Here is a 21303-nt window from a genome sequence, read left to right on the forward strand (position 1 = left end):
TTAAGAAAGCTACTAAAACAGCAGTAATATCACTAAAATCAGAGTCAGAATCAGCTTTATTGGCCAAGTGTGTTTAACACACAATTAATTTGACTTGAAGACTGTGCTCCTTGTTCAATGTAAGAAATGTGTCCCATTTTGTCCACTTGTGACTTAAAGATCATTATACATGCGTTTGTTACGTCTCGTATTAATCAATATAACGTATTATTCTAGGGTCTCCCCATGTCCAGCTTTAAAATATTTGTGTTTCAAGTACGCAGGCTTATTAGAGACCACCAGAGCCCTAAAAATGTTTGCAGGCATTAAAGTGTTTTCTATTCCGGCTGCATTCATCTTTCCTTCTACCCTGACCAGTCTCTGTGTTCCTGCCGCTGAAAATCATCCCCACAGCATGATGCTGCCACCACCATGCTTCAATGTGGGGCTGGTATTGGCCTGGTGATGAGCGGTGCCTGGTTTCCTCCAAACATGACGCCTGGCATTCATGGCAAAAAATGTAATCTTTGTCTCATCAGACCAGAGAATTTTTTTTCTCATGGTCAGAGTCTTTCAGGTGCGTTTAAGCAAACTTTTTACGAAGAAATGGCTTCCGTCTGACCACTATACCTTACAGGCCTGATTGGTGGATTGCTGCAGAGATGGTTGTCCTTGGAGAAGGTTCCCTTCTCTCCACAGAGGAATGCTGTAGCTCTGACAGAGTGACCATCAGGTTCTTGGTCACCTCCCTCACTAGACCAACATGTAGCGAGCAGAATTAAACTTAAGGTAGCGGAGTGAAAGTGGTAAAAGTAAAGAGTATGTTGTCTTAAAACTACTCAGACAAGTACAATCATCCAAAAAGTTACTTGAGTAAATGTATAACAAAATAAATGTAGCACATAACTACCCATCTCTGGTTATGCACACATATCCAAACACAATCAAAACGTTAAACGTTAGGGAGCACACCGGAAAAAATATCAAATCTCAAGGGAGTTGCTTGCTTCCTGTGTTCATTCTTTTTTTTATGTAATAGTATTTTCATTGTAAACACATTATGTTCTATCACTGTGACAGCTATAACTACTTGGACTTCTGGGGTAAAGGAACGCAAGTCACAGTTACATCTGGTAAGTAATTCTTACGTACTTTTGAGACATTTTTAATTCTATATTTGGAGAGTTTTTGTATTAGAATGCTCTTACTTTATGTCACTTTGGTACTTGGACTACTGGGGAAAAGGAACCCAAGTCACAGTTACATCTGGTAAATCAATATTTGTGGTAATTATATTCTACTGGAAAGGACAAGTACATTATTTTAATAATTCTGATTTAGTGCAATCATTTATTGATATCAAGTAGTTCCAGTATTTGAACAGTAAAATTAGACCAATTTGCCTATCTTAAGTAGCCAATATATGCTAAAATCTGTGAGATATTACATAACAATTGAAAAAAACACCTGAAATGAGTATAATGGCGCTCGGCGAGTCCAATCTTCTTGGTTGTTTGACAGGCTATTATTGCATACATTAGCAACTTGATCTATCATCTACAGCAACAGAGTCTTATGAAATATGACATTGATTATTTTGCTTAAATTTGAGTTTCTGCACAGTGGTATCTTAATAATCAAACAGGTTTTGTTTTTCTAAGCTTTTGAGTGAACTATTCCATTTATAAAGATATTTTCCAATGTTAAGAAAATGTTCACTCAAAATGTCAAATAAATGAGAATGAAACAATTTGTGATATTTAAAATATAATAAGGTCCGTTGTGCAATTTGATCTACAATTTAAATATGGTTTAATATGGTGGGTGTTATATCTTCACCATTTTCATGGAATTGTATCATAACTGACTACTTATTTTCTTTTCCTACAATTTGAATATGGTTTAATATGTGTCTTCCCTTTACTATTTTCATTTAATTTGATCTCAACTGACAACTTGCTTTTCCTTTCACAGGCACACCAGTCCCACCAGTCCCACCCACTGTCTTTCCTCTGATGCAATGTGGCTCCGGAGCAGGAGACATGGTCACTCTCGGCTGTCTGGCCACCGGCTTCAAACCCCTTCCACTGACGTTTGCGTGGAGCAAAGACGGGGCCGATTTGTCTGACTTCATTCAGTATCCTTCAGTGGAGAAGGACAACCTTTACACGGGAGTCAGTCAGATCCGAGTGAGGCAAGCCGACTGGGACAGCAGGGCCAAATTTCGATGTGTCGCCAAACATTCAACTAAAACTGTTGATGCCGTGATCACCAAAACAGAAGGTAAGACGTGTTTACAGCATATCTTGTACTGTAGTCTTAAAATAGGTACAATGAATGTGACACAGCTAAAGGTAATCACAGTAATGTGCTGTCACTTTTGTAGTATATTTGGATTCGGTGTATTTGAAGTCGTTGAAAAAATATATATTGGTTTTCAGATGCCCCGGTTTTAGTATGATTCAAAGTGGGTTATTTTGTATTTTACACAAAATAACCCACTATGGAGCCAAATTAAGTTGTAGTGTACAATAATAGTCAAACAAGAGCCATAGAAGACGTATTTCCAGACTGTCACTGAATGCACCACACTGCTCATCCTTGTCAGTAGTCCTCCAAAAAGGTAAAAGTGATGTTAAAAACTATACCTGTTTTAAAAAATATAATTAAGCTCTGCAAAAAGTGTTCTGTGTAAATATATTTGGATATCTGGAACGGGGTAATTAGAAATAGATGATTTTTTTATGTTAAAAAATGTTCACATTTATCTGAAAATTGCACATTATTTCATACCATCCATACAAATGATGTTATTGTTGGTGCTAAAGCCAACAGTAAGGTGGAAAGAAAGGTCTGACTCTTCCTTGTGAAGCTGCTTACTCTGCCTTGTCTGTCAGGGAAATAATTGTTGCAGCCGTTTTTTTGCTTGCTTTTTGTTTAATCTACGCTTGCTTGTCTCACATGCAGGTTGTGTACGATCTAATCTTGCTGTTTTAGTAGTGTCGACCCTGCAGAAGCCATGAGAAATAGCATTCAAATGACGTTTTGAGTTGTGTATATATATTTGTTGTGCAGACATATACTTAATATGTTCGTGTTTCAGAGTCCTTTTACAAGTTGCCAACTCTGAAAGTGTTGGCCTCCTCTCATGGTCAAGATGAGGCTTCAATCGTCTGCTTTGCCAAAGATTTTTCCCCAAATGTTTATGACTTCAAATGGCTGTATAACGAAGAGGACATCTCCCACGGAATAGAGCAGGTCATAACTTTGTCTAAGGCCAGAAAGACTGCAAATGGAACGACGCTTTACAGCGCGGCGAGCCTCATCACGCTCAAGTCCGACGAGTGGTCATCTGGCACCACTGTAAGGTGCGAGTTTAAGGGGAGGGACGCACATGGAGATGTGTATATCAACTCATCTGTGAGCAACACGCGTGCAACAGTTTCATCTAGTGAGTACTTTTCTATTTGTTTATTTTAGGCTGTGTTCACACTTTGGTTAAATCAAACTCTGATTGCAAACAAAGCATGCAAAAATTACAAATATGTAAGACTCTTTGTGTGTGACAACAGGGTGTTTGTAAAAATGAGTGCGGTCAAATGATTAATTATTCAAATCTGATTAATCACACTTTTGAATTGGGATGAAATGTACCTTTTTACCTGCTTGCATTATTTAAATGACCCTAAAAAGGCCCTCGTAATTGGGCATAAATGTAATTTTTAACGTGACAATGACATACAGTAACATTTTAAAATGTTTTACTTGAATGCACTGCTCAAAAATTTAGAGAAAGTTGTATCCTAAGTTCCCTCGGGGGTATTTTGAAATTAAATATGCCAGAGAGCACACCAGTCGGAGTCCTCTCACTCATTTCTCTCTATAAATATACCAACCCACGCACCTTTCAGGTAAAAATCCACGGTTAAGGTAAAGGAGCATGTGCGGTCCAAATAAATTGCGTGATTAATCTGTGTATACGCATGATTAATGCAATTTTTGATTGATGAATCACATGAGTTAACTCGTTACATTTAACAGCATTAGTTTAATTATATATTTATATATTTTGCAAAAATTGGTTTGAATCAAGCATTGATCCTCACCTCAAGAATTGGGTGCATTATGTTTGTGGTACAACAAAAAATGTATGCCACCTTTCAGGTAACCATCTGCAGTTAAAGTAAAGGAACATGTATGCTCAAAACAAAATGTGTAATTAATATGCGTGTACCCATGATTAATGCACTATGTTGTGATTAATCACATGATTTTACTGCCCTAGTACAAATATAAGCCGGTAAAAATAGCAAAGTCTAAAAAACAACTCATTTTGGTTTGAAATAATTGAGTTAGGTCAATAAAAGTGTCCAATCAAGTCCTTCAATGCATATATTTTTGGTCCGAACCACCAGTGTGAACGCGGGCTAAAATGCAACACACTCAATGTAAATCACACAACGGCCTTGAAAAAGTCTTCCTGTCCATTCAACAGGTGAAGGATGCCCGGAGGCGGATGTCGATATACAGATCAGCGGCCCCACAATGGAGGACATCTTTCTGAACAAAAAAGGCACGGTGATATGTCAGGTCAAAGTTAGCAGGCTATCTGTGCAGAGTATTTTGTGGGAGGACCAGGATGGCAACGAGATGGCCGGGACCTTGAAAGCCCCCCCGCCGGGCAATTCGGGCCCATTTGAGACTCGTCTTGACATCACGTATGACGAATGGAGCAAAGGCAAAGGGCGCAACTGCGTGGTGAAGCATTCAAAGATTGCGCACCCAGTAAAGAAAGCCTATAAAAGAACTGCTGGTAAGAAAACTGTAAATGTTTGATACTACTTCCTGTGGTCAAATGTTGTTCTGTCGCACTTGCAGATAAATCACCTCAAAATCCTGCGGTGTTTATGATGCCTCCAGTGGAACAAACTGTTAAAAACATGGTTACCCTGACTTGCTTAGTGAAAGACTTCTTCCCCCAAGAGGTTCTGGTGTCTTGGCTTGTCGATGACAACCCCGTAAACTCCACATACGTCACCAGGACCACCCAACCTGTAGAAAACCAAGGCGTGTATTCAGTCTACGGCCAGTTAACGCTCAGCCTTGATCAGTGGAAAAGGAACGGTGTGGCGTATTGCTGTGCCATTTACCACCAATCTGTGGCCAACACACCCAATGTCCTTGTCAGGTCCATTTCATACAGAACCACCGATAACGTCAACATGGACGACCCCAAATTGTGCAAGGCCCTGTAGATGTGTTCTGTGTCACTCTTGTCTTCTCTTCTTTGCTCCTGGTTGTTTGCTGCATGTTTAATGATATTGTGTGTCCATTTCAAATCAAAATAAATAAAAAAAATCACTTTGCAACTGTTGTATGTCGCAAGCTGTTCATGTTGTCCTTATTTTTAGCTACGTGTGACTTGCAGTGTCACTAATCATGCAACAAGGATTAATAGTATGTTGGGGTTTTGAAAGAGAGTATTAAAGTCCTTACTCGTAGAGATAGGTGGTCTGTGTGACTTGTCTTCATACACGTCTTCTTCCTCTCCTGGGTCTTGCCCTAACAAACACAAACACAAGAGAGATCATGTTTTAAAGACACACACTGAAATAATGGAGTCTTTCAAAAGGCAATTCAGGGTCTCCAGTTATATAGCACTACCTGTACTCATAAAATCAACATTATAGGACACATTTCTTTGTATAAACACACAATACAGTAATAATAAATACAGTGTGTATTGAAGTACTACTGTACATCCACCAGACTTCCTGGTGGAGATGAGCCACCAGTGGAACAATGCTGTGGAAGCCGAGCAAGATAACATGGGGAACACGGCGCTCGCCTTCATCATTCTCTTTCTCATCACGCTGCTGTTCAGCATTGGAACAACTGTCTTCAAGGTAATAATACAACTTTTGTTTTTGAGTTGAACACTTAACTGCTCCTTTACACACTGTAGGTGAAAATAAGTCTGCAATATTTCTAAAGAACATTGGTTTACGGTAAACGTTTTTTACAGTAATGCACCTTTTGGGGAATTTTGTACATCAATCACAATCTTTCTCTGAGACCAAAACACACGTCAGTCCCCTTTCTCTTCATACTAAATAGTAAAAGACTGCTAGTAAAAGGCGGCTAACAATACAGGTAATTGTGCTACGATCTATTTCACCAAACAAGCCCTTCAAAAAACATCCAAAAACCTCCCACACTGTTTTATATACATGCTGTAAATATGTATGTCATGTAGTAACAAGCACATTCATGATAACATGTAACTTGCTGCCACAACCTTCTACTATAATAATAATATTAATAATAATGGATTATATTTACAGTATATAGTGCTTTTCTAGACACTCAAAACGCTTAATAGTGAGAACTTAGAACCCATAATGTATTCACTACTGATGGTGGTAAGCTACATTTGTAGCCACAGCTGCCCTGGGGTAAACTGACAGAAGTGTGGCTGCCAATTTGCGTCCATTGGCCCCTCCGATCACCACCAAACGTTCACTCACAATCATACACAGTGTGGGCGGCACTGGCAGCAAGGTGGGTGACATGTCTTGCCCAAGGACACAATGGCAGTAACTAAGATGGCGGAAGCTAGATTCGTACCAGGAACCCTCCAATTTCTGTATGGCCGCGCTACCATCTGAACCCTACCTTAGAAGCAATGCAGCAGAAAAAGCTAAAGCTCTTTCTTGTTTATTTTGTGGCAAATCGCAGCCTACGTTATTAGCAGCTCAAGCCAGCTAGTAGCTAGTAGCTGACTACTCACTATAGTGGTAGTTCTGTTTTTCTACGCCATAAAAGTAGTTCCTCTGTGTTTGCATTGTTGGTGGTTTTTTTAAGAGCGCAGAGTAGATGAATCCGATATGTCCGCATTGTTAGCCGCCTCTTATTAGCAGTTTTTCACCATTTAAAACACACATACAAGATTGTCTCACATAAGGATTGTGGATAATGGGCAAAATTCAAAAAAACAATTCCCTTTAAATTCTATAGACGCCTTATAAAGTATAACTATACTTTATTTGTTGGTTAGCCCTTCCGCTGGAATTTAAATATAAATACTTATTTGTCCAAAAAGACAATAATACTGTAAAAAATTACACATTAATATTCAAGCAAGTAAATATTTTGAAACTTCAGTCTGAAATACAAATTACATACCAAATAGGCTATTGATTATGTACACAAATGTCTGCTTTTCAAAAAAACTGCTCTAAAATATATTGTACATATTATAATATTAACCCTTTAGAGTACAGTGGGTTTTATGTTGACAAAGTTACCACATTTTTGTCCAAACACACACATACAAGAGTCAAGACCGAAACTAATCATACCATTGGCCAATTTTTGTCCAAAGTCAATCAAAGTAAATTTTTTGTTCAAATGTGAATACAATAAAAGCTTAAAAAGCATTTTTTCCCCACAACTTTTCCTCTTGTTCATCATCCTATTATCTCCTGTGTAATTTTCAAGCAAGAAAAACTTAAGTAACTTTTAGTTAAATTTGCAAGGTTTACAGTAGACCTATGCATACTTTTGGGTTTGACTGTACACTTTGTTTGATAGACACACCATTATCCACCATCAATAGTGACACACACTTATCATTACAGGAGCAGGGCAGCCATGCAGAAATATTGCTGCATGCTTTGAATGGGAAAAAGTAGGGGGAACAAAAGTCTGGTGGAAAAATATAAAAATTAGATAGAAAGAAGTAGAAAGCCACTAGTCCAAATTGACATCCAAACCTAAATTATTACATGAGTTTATGACAGGATAGTATGAAATCAAAAATGTAGTTTTTATCGGTTTTAGAAGGAAATTTGTGACACTGCAAACATATGTGTTGTTTTTTGTTTAGCTTTAGCAGTTTGGATAATTTAAGGAAGACAGATGGTACAAATGGTTTGGAAAACAATTGAATTGCACAAAACATACCAAGGATCTCTTTTTGGATTTCCAATAGGATTAATGAGTCAGTCTGTTGTGTGTATTATTTGTGCATTTCTTTAATATATTTTCGTTTTTTTTCTCTTTCAGGTCAAATGAACACATTTTTGAAATGAACTGTAAGTAATCATATTGATTTACAATTTAAAGAAAAATAAAAAATAAAATGTGGGTGATGCTTTTCTTGCAGATTTTTCCTCAGAAATTCAGAATGACCTGAAAAAGCTGCAGCTTTAATGTACAAAAAAAGAAAATAACTTTTTAGTGTGTTATAAAACAAAACAAAACCAACTTTAAAGATGTGTCCGTGTATGAAATGTATTTAAATATGTCATCATCTCTTCTCACACCTGGCTTTTGTCATGCACTGTTGCGCCTCGCTGAGTTTCACTTCTTGTGTTTTTTCGGTACTTTTATCTTCTTCTTTTTTTTTTAAAATGTTGCTTATGCTCGCTTAAGCGGAACCCTTTCCACCTGACTGTTAGTACTATAAAACTACTTAAAACTAAAGACACCTGCACCTTTAGAATTGTGACAACAATCTGAAGGTATGTGCAAGTAATTTGCTACATATAGAGAAATAGCCACATGCGTCATATACGTATTTTCTATTTCAACAGAGAGGATGGCGAGGATTGTGTCTCCAAACATGACATTGTATCCGCTGTGGGAGGGCAACCTTGCAGGAGACTCCTCTGTCAAACTTAAGTGCGCCTTAAGTGGCTTCTTCCCGGACACGCTGAGTGTCGAGTGGCTGCAGGGCAACCGAATCATCGACGGCGTGCAAACCGTGAGCAAGTTTCAGAGTGTGACGGCCCCACAGACCTTCAGTCTAATCAGTGAGATTGAGCCTGATGTAAAAGAGTGGACAAACGGCATAAGGTTTACCTGCAAGTCCACTCACAACAAGGTGGAAGAGAAAAAGTCAATCAGTATCTGTGAAAGTACGTATGTGTCTGCCGTCTCGCATTAACACAGCTATTGTCATCGTCTTGTAACAACGGACGTGTCGCCTGGCAGCACAGGCAAGCGTCCCACCTTCCGTTCATGTGGAGCTCCCCAGCTTCAAGGAAGTCATGACGGAAACATCCCAAGTGAAAGCAACATGTTCGGTGCGCACCGCATTGGATGCCGTTGTCACATGGCAGCTGGACGGCAAAGCAGCCAGCGACCAAGCGAGCGCGTACGCTAATGCGTCTCACGTCATCAGTACTCTGACAGTGTTGCCTGATGTGTGGAGACAAATCAGGATTCTCAAATGTAAAGCGGCGCATCTTTGCTTCCCGGACGTCGAGGAGACCGTACGTGTGTCAGGTAGGACGACTGAACAAAATCGGAGTAAGTCCACTCCTCACAACTCAACAAGTAGTCAGTGTACAGCTTGTCCATTTACTACGTACTGAAAACTGACTCAACACTCGGCCATTATTGTCCAAACAGCTGGGAACAAAAGTGACTATACCAAGATAACATCATGGCCTGAAGATGCATGAGTACTGCCGGCACTGGTGAGCTGCGGTTCTTTAAGGGACATCCAACTGTGACATTGTGAAGTAGCCCACTTCCTCCACTGTAAAGTCAAACTACTGGCTAATAATTGGATTACTTGATATATATATTTACATTATGATGAAAAAAAGAGGACCTAAAATGGAACCTTGAGGAACACCACTAGTATAACTAAAGAAGTTGAACAAATGACTATTGACTGCATCTGAAGTAAACAAGCAACAGCAACACCTTAGTTACATAAAGTGTATTAAAAAAATGTAACTGCCAAAAAGGACTTGAAAGGGTGCCTTGAGGAACGCCTCAGTTATGTAAATCACAAGGTTAGACCCCAGTTTTCTACATTTGCTGGCAAGGTTGAGGGCGGCGTGGCGAAGTTGGTAGAGTGGCCGTGCCAGCAATCGGAGGGTTGCTGGTTACTGGGGTTCAATCCCCACCTTCTACCATCCAAGTCACGTCCGTTGTGTCCTTGGGCAAGACACTTCACCCTTGCTCCTGATGGGTGCTGGTAGCGCCTTGCATGGCAGCTCCCTCCATCAGTGTGTGAATGTGTGTGTGAATGGGTGAATGTGGAAATACTGTCAAAGCGCTTTGAGTACCTTGAAGGTAGAAAAGCGCTATACAAGTATAACCCATTTATCATTTATAAATGTCTGTGCAAAGATCTGCCAATGTGTTTACATTGGTCCAAGTTCCTCTACAAGGGGTCGGCAACCCAAAATGTTGAAAGAGCCATATTGGACCAAAAATACAAAAACAAATCTGTCTGGAGCCGCAAAAAATTTAAGGCCATTTTACATACAGATAGTGTGTCATGAGATATAATTGAATTAAGAGGACTTAAAGGAAACTAAATGACCTCAAATATACCTACAAATGAGGCATAATGATGCAATATGTACATATAGCTAGCCTAAATAGCATGTTAGCATCGATTAGCTTGCAGTCAAGCAGTGACTAAATATGCCTGATTAGCACTCCACACAAGTCAATAACATCGACAAAACTCACCTTTGTGCATTCATACGCAACGTTAAAAGTTTGGTGGACAAAATGAAACAGAAAAAGAAGTGGCATAATGATAAAACACGTCCTAGAAAGTCGGAGAAAGTTATACATGTAAACAAACTACGGTGAGTTCAAGGACCGCCAACATTAGAAAGACAAAACGGCGCTCGCCAAATACTCGAATCATATATTTTTCCCCTCCTCTTTTTCCATTTTTCATACATTTTTGAAAAAGCTCCAGAGAGCCATTAGGGCGGCGCTAAAGGGCCGCATGCGGCTCTAGAGCCGCGGGTTGCCGACCCCCGCTCTATACTGTACAACAAGAGCATTTGTGTTTTTAGAAATTGGCTGCAAAAATTTGTATTTGAAGATTTGAACTGAACTCGGGGGCCGGTATGATGTCATTTTAATTTTCCTGAGGGAACTCTCCTGAAGGAATCAATAAAGTACTATCTATCTATTACCGGCGGCCACCAGTTGAATAACCCTGCAGTACAAGATGTACACTGACTACTCTAAGTTTCATTTCCATCAAGTTGTACTTTGAGACTATTAAATAAAACATTAGCTGAAATGTGAGGGGTGTATTTACTGTACTCTGATGAGCTACTGTATCTTTGAGAGACTGAATTCCACCTTTTATCCTGTTATGATCACTTAGGTGTTGCAGTCACCGCTCCACTGGTGGAGATGAGGCGATCTCTTGCAGATTTACAGAATAACAACAGCGGCGTGTTCGAGTGTGACATCACGCAACTGGACGCCATCGACCTCTACGTCACATTTCAGGCCGACGGTGTGGATATTTCTAACAAACAGTATGTTGATCTCCCTGAAGGCCTGGGCCCACATTCCATCCGTCCACGTTTCAGTTTGCACGAGTCCTACAGGAAGAGTGACGCAAATTTAACCTGCAAAGTGAACCAAGGCTTCTCCGACAGCTTCCGGTCAAACCCCATATACGGCCTTTTTGGTGAGAGTCTGACTCATCAGAGCTGGATTCATTTGACACAATAATTTGAACCCATTTTCCAACAGTGGACCCATCAGTGGAACTCTTTCTGGCCCCCAGTGAGGAATCGAAACCTCAGAGGGTTCTGTGCTCTGGTCGGGGCTTTAACCCTCAAATTAAATGGTTCAGCGAGGCTAAGCAGAGAGCGCCATCAATTACTAGCATCAGCATGAGTGCGGATGGACGTGTGGCTGTGACCAGTCAACTCCACGTCCCACCGATAGAGTGGCAAACTGGGAAGGTCTTCACCTGTCGAGTGTCTGACAAGTGGCTGAATAAAAATGTCGCCAAGACCATCAGCATTTGCTCCGGTAAATAATCATAAGTACGCTATTGGCATGATGCATGAAAAAAAGACAACTCATAACATTGTCCTTCAAATATCTGCATTCGTTTGTCCCTCAAGAAAAATATCGGCTTCCCAAAAACTGCTGTAAAAATATTATTCAATATTTTTTCCACTTTAGCTGTGACAGTCTTTCAAAATCACTTAAAAGCATTAAAAGAAATGTATACATACAGTATATATCATTTAACCCTTTGAAAGCAACTGTTAGCTGAACTATCCATCCATCCATCCATTTCACTACCGCTTATTCCCTTCGGGGACATGCACCTGGGGATAGGTTGATTGGCAACACTAAATTGGCCCTAGTGTGTGAATGTGAGTGTGAATGTTGTCTGTCTATCTGTGTTGGCCCTGCGATGAGGTGGCGACTTGTCCAGGGTGTACCCCGCCTTCCGCCCGATTTTAGCTGAGATATATTGTTCCTAAATTCAAAACAAAAAATATTTCCATGAAATATATTTTAAGGAATATTTCTTTAATATTATTATCATTATCATTGTGCTTTATTTCAATATCATCATTATTATGATGTTTATTTTATATTATCATTAGGCCCTAAAATAGGTTAATGAGTGACAACTTTATTGATTTTCCATGCATAAGTTCATTGCATTGTTTTTCTATTTCTTCAAAATAAATATTAAATATTCATTATATTTTGGGGCTTTAACCCTTCAAAAGCCATTATGCTTAAACCACACTACTATTTATTATTGGGAATGAAATAAGAATAATACAACACACACTTGCTATTACAGTAAGGCACAAGTGCAGAATTGTTTTTCTGCTCGCTTTGAATAGGAAAAAATAGCGACATCTTGTGGACATTTATACAAATCTAAAATAAAAGACCAGTAGTCCACATTAAGATCTAAACATAAACATTTGTAACTTCTGTTAAGATAAATGTAAAATCAAAGGTTGTATTTTTATTTGTTTTCATACAAGCATTTTTAGTCTTTAGATTACAACACTAGTGTAATAATAAAAAAATAAATATCTTGCATATTATACCTACTGTAAATCATACAGTAGATACATCACAACCAAAATGGCTTGCAAATAAAACCGTGAATGGCACAAAATGTTCAAAGATTTGAAAAGGATCTTAATATTTGTTTCTAATCTCACATTTCATGTTATTTTACAGTAACCCCAATATCATCCCAACAAGTTGGAGTGTTTGTTCACGGACCCCCACTCACAGAGTCTCAGCAGAGGGACAAGGTGACCATTACTTGTCTTTTGGTTGGCCCTCGACTTCATGATTTTGTCATCTCCTGGAAAGTAGATGGGAAGAAATACTCTCAGAATTCCCACACGGAGGAGCCGACTCGTCACAGCAATGGTACAGAGACCTTACGGAGCTTCCTCAGTGTGCCAGCAGATGACTGGGATGCATATAAACAAGTGTCCTGTGAGGGACAACACAAGTGTTCCAACCAGGGCCATGAGGACTACATCAGCAAAAGCAGAGGTATTGTCTCAACATATATTCACATTTCCACCAGATAGCACTATCACACCATTGTTTTTCATCCTGGACAAGTATGTGTGTGTATTTGTATGAGTGTGTTTGCACAAATGTGTCTGTGTCTGTGTGTGTGTGTGTGCCATGTGGCATTTTGACACTGTTATAATTACACACTGAAAATAACATTGCATGTATACTGAAAATAGCATTTTTTTTCTCTAAAACAACATGAGTTAAAAATGTTTACAGTTTTTATTTTTATGAAGGACAGTTGAGGTTTACGACTTTAACTAGTGAAGGTTTAAAGCAGATGGAAATATTATTAATGTAAAATTGTAAACATTAGGAAAAAAGTGCATTTTGATATTAACAGTATGAATGTAAGAATTTGACAATGCATACTTAAAGGCCTACTGAAACCCACTACTACCGACCACGCAGTCTGATAGTTTATATATCAATGATGAAATCTTAACATTGAAACACATGCCAATACGGCCGGGTTAACTTATAAAGTGCAATTTTAAAATTCCCGCCACACTTCCGGTTGAAAAACTCCTTTGGATATGATTTATGCGCGTGACGTCACAAAATCCACGGAAGTGGTTGGACCACATCGGACCCGATACAGAAACCTCTTGTTTTCTTCGACAAAATTCCACAGTATTCTGGACATCTGTGTTGGTGAATCTTTAGCAATTTGTTTAATGAACAATGGAGACTGCAAAGAAAAACGTTGTAGGTGGGATCGATCGGTGTATTAGCGGCTAAGTACAATACTTACAGCAACACAACAAGGACTAGCAGACGCCTAGCCGATGCTTGCTGCCAAACCCACGGATGAAGTCCTTCGTCGCGCCGTAGATCGCTGGAACGCAGGTGAGCACGGCTGTTGATGGGAAGATAAGGGCTGGCTGGCGTAGGTGGAGCGCTAATGTTTTATCATAGTTCTGTGAGGTTTCAGGCACAACACCGGTTGTTAAGTTGCTAAAATAGCCTTAGCGTCGTTAGCAACAGCATTGTTAAGCCTTACCAGGCTGAGAATTTTTAACCGTGTAGTTACATGTGCATGAATTAATAGTATTGTTGATCTTCTGTCTATCCTTCCAGTCAGGGATTTATTTATTTTGTTTCTATCTTCATTTGAGAACGATGCTACCACATTAGCTCAGTAGCTAAGTGTGTCACCGATGTATTGTCTTGGAGATAAAAGTCACTTTAAATGTCCATTTCGCGTGCTCGACTCTCATTTTCAAGAGGATATAGTATCCGAGGTGGTTTAAAATACAAATCCGTGATCCAAAATAGAAAAAGGAGAGTGTGGAATCCAATGAGCCAGCTTGTACCTAGGTTACGGTCAGAGTGAAAAAAGATATGTCCATCACTGCCTCTCTAGTCCTTCACTGTAACGTTCCTCATCTACGAATCTTTCATCCTCGCTCAAATTAATGGGGTAATCGTCGCTTTGTCGCTCAGAATCTCTCTCGCTCCATTGTAAACAAAGGACAATTGTGAGGAATATTACCTCCTGTGACATCACTTCCGGTACAGGCAAGGCTTTTTTTTATCAGCGAGCAAAAGTTGTGAACTTTATCGTTGATTTTCTCTACTAAATCCTTTCAGCAAAAATATGGCAATATCGCGAAATGATCAAGTATGACACATAGAATGGATCTGCTATTCCCGTTTAAATAAAAAAAATTAATTTCAGTAGGCCTTTAAAACAAAAAAAATCTGCTACCAGCACAAAGAAAGGCTGTTTCTTAAGAAAGTTGCACATAGGTTTAAAAAAACTTTTCACATTGATCCCCCTTAGATTTCTCCTTTTTGCAGTTTAAACAGTGAATTTTCCAGGTTGTAATAGTAACAACAGAACACATACACACACACACACGCAGACAGACACACACACACACACACACACACACACACACACACACACACACACACACACACACACACACACACACACACACACACACACACACACACACACACACACACACACACACACACACACACACACACACACACACACACACACAACATGTAATTAAAAACAACAACAACAACAACTCAGTTCATATTTTTTGCAATATGAAGAGTTTAAACATTGTAAAAACTAAATAATATGTATGTTTACAATTTGGACTAGTTTAGATTTATTTTAAAATGAAGTCTGAAAACAGTTGAAGATAATATCATATATTATATTTCAGTGCCCTCTAGAAATTTGCCAATTCACGCAAATTCGCACCGTCACCGCACATTTTGTCCTCCAGTGTAATTTTTGCCAATCAAATGTAATCATAATAATAATATAATATAATCATAATAATAATATTATGATTATTATTATTATTATTTTGCAGATCGACTTTGTTTCTGATCATCGCTCAAACGCGCACAGTAACTGTCTAACCAAAACTTATTAACACTTTATTGCTCAAACCGCACAGCTGTCGTCCTCCCGTGTATAGCTCACACCTTCTTCTGGGTTCTGTCTACGGCGCTAAGCCTTCTGCGTAATGTAGTATAAGAACATTTAGCAACAGACCAGCGTCCCCACTTTCTAGTTTACTTGTATTTATATATTTAACTAACCTTTTTTTATCCAGGGTAAGACAATCAAGAACAGATGCTTATTTGGAATATTGACCTAGCAAAGAGGCTGCATTTACATGTTAGAGATGTTGAAGTGTGATAATAATCTCTCATCATCATTTATTTACCAACAAAAATTACCGCAATAGAAACTCTCAACAGTTCACAAATGCTTTTTACGTGCGGGGATGAATGTGTTGGAATGTAAATGAATGTTTAAGAGAGATAAACTCTTTTCAAGTGTAAACCAAACATGGATAATGTCTCCAACTTCTGGCCGATGCACAATTAAGAAGTTTTTGGTCCTGTTTCTTTTTATAATTATTTGTAATTATTACTATTATCACTTTTCACTTATAAATGTGTTTTTGTGTTTCTTTTATCAGACTTGTATCCACCAACAGTGCACATAATACCACCGACCATCTCAGAGCTGTCACTGTCTGATGACCTCACACTGACTTGCCTAGTTTCTGGATATTTCCCAGATAACGTTATAGTGTACTGGGAGAAAGATGGTCAAAGATTGCTTGACTACACCAACAGCCCTTCGTGGAAATACAGCAGCAGCAATACTTATTCAATGAGCAGTAGAATTAATGTGTCTAAAACTGAGGACCACGAATCCAGCTATTCTTGCGCTGTCAGACATGAGTCATCTCAAAGTCCTTTTACGAGCACTATAGAGGACGTGTTTGGTGAGTAAAAGTCTTAACATGACTTTGTGTTTGCACTACATACTTCCTTACAACTTTCATCTCTACAGCCACAGTGACTCCTACCCAACCGTCAGCCATCTTGCTCCAGGGTCGTGGTGAACTGGTGTGTCTGGTGTTCGGCTTCAGTCCCGCGTCCGTTAACGTCTCCTGGTTTCTGGATGACACCAATGAGCTGTCGGACTTCAACACCAGTCAACCCAGCAGAGGCCCAGATGGGAAGTTCAGCATCCAAAGCCGCCTTCGTCTGTCTCAAGTCAACTTGTTACCTGGGGCGGTTCACACCTGCAGGGTGACACATGTGACCGTTACACTGACCTTGAATATAACCAATCCAGGTACTAATGAGCTGATTTATGATTATCTTGCAGAAAAATAAACTCATTTAAAAAATAATTCCACAGTGATTTTGCCGGATTGCAACGTCTTGGATGACATTGCTCATGCAGTTGTTAACCAAGATATCAATGCGGAAAGCTGGTATATGTCTGCCACATTCCTTGTCCTCTTTCTCATCTCCACCATCTATGGTGTGGTGGCCACCCTGCTTAAGGTGAGATATAGATAATAATTCTATTTTTAACATAATTTTTTCATTGTATACAAATGATCAAATTTAATGTGAAATTTGACCTCACTTTATCCCGCTTTTTTCTCCTTTAGACTAAATAATTCTGTCAGTGGAACAGATGAAGACAGTGGATGTTTTATTGAACTACTTTTGACATATAAATAAAGATTTGGTTCTAATACTGTATCACTGGTTTAATTTTTGCTTTAACAAAACAGTATCACAACAACATAAAAAATAGAATATTGTTTCTGCATTAAAACAGTAAAAACAAGAAAAAACTAAAATAACACACCCTCATAACACACCCTCAGTTACTCACATTGACCACACGAGTGCACCAAAGTTTAAACTGTAGTAAAGCTTGCTTGCTTGACAGTTTCGTTATACATGCTTGAAAATTGACAATACTTAACTAAAGAACAATTTCTTTACAGCAACGGATAATTTTTTTAAAATTTAATTTTATTTCCATCCACAGCATTTTTGAAAGTATGTACACACTCCCAGTGGGAGTCTCCCACTATACTGTCTGCATGTGTTGTGTATATAGTGGGTTTAAAGGAATTTCCATCTTGGAGGGATGACAACTCAGCAACATCAAGGACAACTATTGGCTACCTCTGCTATGAATTGGCTTTGTCGATGTGTGATTGGCCGGGGACTTGAGTTAGTAGGCCCAAATCTGTGACGCTGTTGCTGGGATGTGGATGCAGCATGCGGATGCCATCCTAACTGCCAAGGGGCCGGTAACAGGGATGCATGGCATCAGGCCCACGGGACGGCCTGAGAGGGTGTCACTGTCTTTGACCACCGTCACATCCCATACTAAAAAAACGAGTTACAGTATATTTGATAGGGAATTATCCTAATGTTTAGTACAGTGTAGTAATGCATATGTGATTTGTAAAATAAACAGTCTTGACGCATCTATAAGATGGTATTTTTTACTGTATAAAAAATTCTGAAAAGATGGGTGTCTTGGAAATGTATACATGCTAACCACAGGTGTCACCAAACGACTTTTGTCCCCTTGCACTTTACACCCGCATCCATAACCAAGGTTGGCTAGTTTTTGTGGCACAAAATAAAATGTAGTTTGTGGCTCCATTTCGGTCTTCAATATTACAAGGATTTGATTTGTAAGTAGCTAATCAAAGTGAACACGCCAAGGTTTCAAATGTCACTAGTTATTGAAAATATAAATAGTGTGCATCTAAATTTCTTTAGTTCACTCCTAATATACCTTTTCGGACATGCTATAATAAAAAACTGAAAATATGGGCTGTATTGCATTGTTCAAAATAAACTGATACCACTACCACTTTGAAGGAATCACCAGATAGTGGCTAGATTCACATTAATGTGGCGTTACTGACACCTAGTGATCCATCAGTATACTTACTACCATATTTCACAATCTGTTTATCGCTCTCTTTAAAACACATTGATTCAAGTGATCATCAACTGTGGGCAAAATTTAGCAAATCACAATCAACTATAAGAATCCTTAATCGGAGACAGCCCTTGATATTAGAATATAGCAATGCACAAGTTTATGTATATATACCATCCAAACATATACGAAAAGGAGTAGGAAGTAGCATACGCTTACTTGCATCTTATCTTTCCCCTTCTCCATACTTCAGTAAAACTACTTGATGTTTGAATGTTATCACTGATGTTCTCAATGTTTGGGGGCTCCCAGTGGCATAAGCAGCCACTTATGGCACATAGAGAGCCCGCAATTCTAAAAATAAATAATTATAAACTACTCAGAAAACATAAGCGATATGCAGCTTTTGGGTGAAATTTCAAGATGTACCTAACATTTATATTATGCAGTATAAATTTTACAGGTGAACTTAATTCAAAATCCTTGCACATGTCCAACTGTTTCAGTACTTTTTACACAACTTGCTATTCTCAAACAAGCAGCTTAACTGTAAAATGTACAACAGGTGCAATTTATTAAAGTATTTTTACAGAAAAGCATACTGAACAGTATTTATTGTTGTCACTCATCCCGTTTTAGTTCTTAACGCTTCTATATGCAGTCTATTGACAGATATCATTTGGAGATATATGTTACTTTGTATTAGAAATGGCAACAGCAGAGGATGCATGACCATGTACAAGCCAGTCTGAAGAAAAAAGAAGGAACCTATTCACTACAGTGTCGGATTACATTTGCAGATTCGCGCAAGGATCTTCGGGTAAATTTAAACCATATATGGAGATATCGTCTGACCTCACAGGGCAGAAAACGTCACCTGAACGAGTTAATTTCAAACGGCTTGTTTCGAGAAAGTATGAAGGAAGGTAAGATTATTCTATAAATATCTCCGCAATGCTTCCACTGTTAAATTTCAAATTTTCGAGACTTATGGGGATCCCAAATACACAAAAGCAAGTACCAATAGGTAAGAAAAGTTGATTTTGCATTATAGGTTCCCTCTAAGTATTGTAGTGTCCTGACAGAAGTACACAGAGTCTGAAACTCGTTTTACACTTAATTACGAGCCTTAGCACGCCAACAGCAGCCATCATAATACCGTTAGTATTGCAGCACTAAGCTAGCCACAGCAAAAACAGAGCACTCCCTTATTATGCACCATGGTCGGTTATGGCTAGTGACTATTCAGGAACTCACAGATTTATGACCATCACTAATTGCAAGAGTCACTTTTGGCACTTTCTCTATGTTCTGTATTGCTGCAAAAATTGTTCTGTATTTCTGCAAAAATTACAACATTTTGTTGTGGATTTTAGTAATCATTTTTGAAAGTATTACGTTTGATTTATATAAATAAAGTATTGCAATTGCTAGTCTATTCAGCTTGAATGTCACAAAGTTCCAAAAAGGGGAACAACGATTTTTTTTGGTAATTTTTGCCTGTAATTCAAAATTCCTATGTAAGACAAACACATATATGATCTTCTTTTTATATGCATTCTAAATTGTAAATAAACGTAAAAGCAAAATTCATCTAACAATGGAATCAATAGGAGCAACTGTATTATGCCCACAAAGCCATCTAAATAACCATCTAAAAACTGCCAACAATAGTCCATTTATATCTTGTGACCTGATTATTATTATTGTTAATCGAAATTTTGCAGAGCATGTATAACAGAGCTAACTAACAAATCGAGAAGTGGTCAACTTTGACAAAGACACGAAAAGATTGTTTGCGGAAACTTTTATCTTTTTTTTATTCTTTATCTAAACGGGAAGATATGAACATTCCACTAGTTGGCATCCCAGTGAGAGCAGACACTGTAGAGTGTTTGTTTGTTATGTTCGTAGTAGATTTAGGTTTAACTAAAACTACCCCGAACAGGACAAGCGGTAGAAAATGGATGGATGGATAAAGCCGCATCTGTTCTGTGTGGAGTTTGCGTGTTCTCCCCGTGACTGCATGGGTTCCCTCCGGGTACTCCGGCTTCCTCCCACCGCCAAAAACATGCACCTGGGGATAGGTTGATTGGCAACACTAAATTGGCCCTAGTGTGTGAATGTGAGTGTGAATGTTGTCTGTCTATCTGTGGGGGCCCTGTGATGAGGTGGCGACTTGTCCAGGGTGTACCCCGCCTTCCGCCCAAATGCAGCTGAGATAGGCTCCAGCACCCCCCGCGACCCCAAAAGGGACAAGCGGTAGAAAATGGATGGATGGATGGATGGATTTTTAGGTTGTGGATCATAAATTGTTTCAAAGTAGTCCTTGTTGTCTCTCACAAATGTCGTGAATAGTAGATTTGTCATTGAAGGGAAAAGCAAATGTTGAGATACGTCTGTGAAATGAATGCGCCGCCGTATGCTTTCAATGAGCAAAATACGTAATAATTACATGTTATTATGAATGTGCCTGTTACTACATTACAAATATACTTACGGCGTGAATATAAAACGTTGATGGAGGGGTTTGGATATTTTTTAGACTGCTGAATAGGCGGAATATAGCGACCCCGACTTGATTAAGTCAGGGTCCACGTTAATCAATTCATGGTATTGTGTTGCAGTGTTTGTATTTGTTGTGGCTTTTGCATTCGTGCCATAGCAAAAAGTTGTTGCATTGTCTCTTTGTTATTGTTTCCATTTGA

At 38.8% G+C, this 21303-nt stretch overlaps 1 long non-coding RNA gene and 1 pseudogene across 2 annotated transcripts in view; one reads left to right on the forward strand and one right to left on the reverse strand.

Moving 5' to 3' along the window:
* Nucleotides 1–17383, forward strand: part of LOC133642379 (uncharacterized) — a 33211-nt pseudogene extending 15828 nt beyond the window's left edge.
* LOC133642380 (uncharacterized) overlaps nucleotides 3623–21303 on the reverse strand; it is a 60197-nt gene continuing 42516 nt past the window's right edge. Inside the window, exons 5-8 of one of the 2 annotated variants that reach the window (XR_009824499.1) lie at nucleotides 16695–16913; nucleotides 13040–13249; nucleotides 5476–5541; nucleotides 3623–5031 (exon numbers count right to left, since the gene is read on the reverse strand). This is a non-coding gene — a long non-coding RNA (uncharacterized LOC133642380). The remainder of the gene's footprint in view (nucleotides 5032–5475; nucleotides 5542–13039; nucleotides 13250–16694; nucleotides 16914–21303) is intronic. The other variant, XR_009824500.1, reaches the window with a different exon arrangement.

This window comes from Entelurus aequoreus, linkage group LG25, assembly GCF_033978785.1.
Source record: "Entelurus aequoreus isolate RoL-2023_Sb linkage group LG25, RoL_Eaeq_v1.1, whole genome shotgun sequence".
In the NCBI taxonomy this organism is placed as follows: domain Eukaryota; kingdom Metazoa; phylum Chordata; class Actinopteri; order Syngnathiformes; family Syngnathidae; genus Entelurus; species Entelurus aequoreus.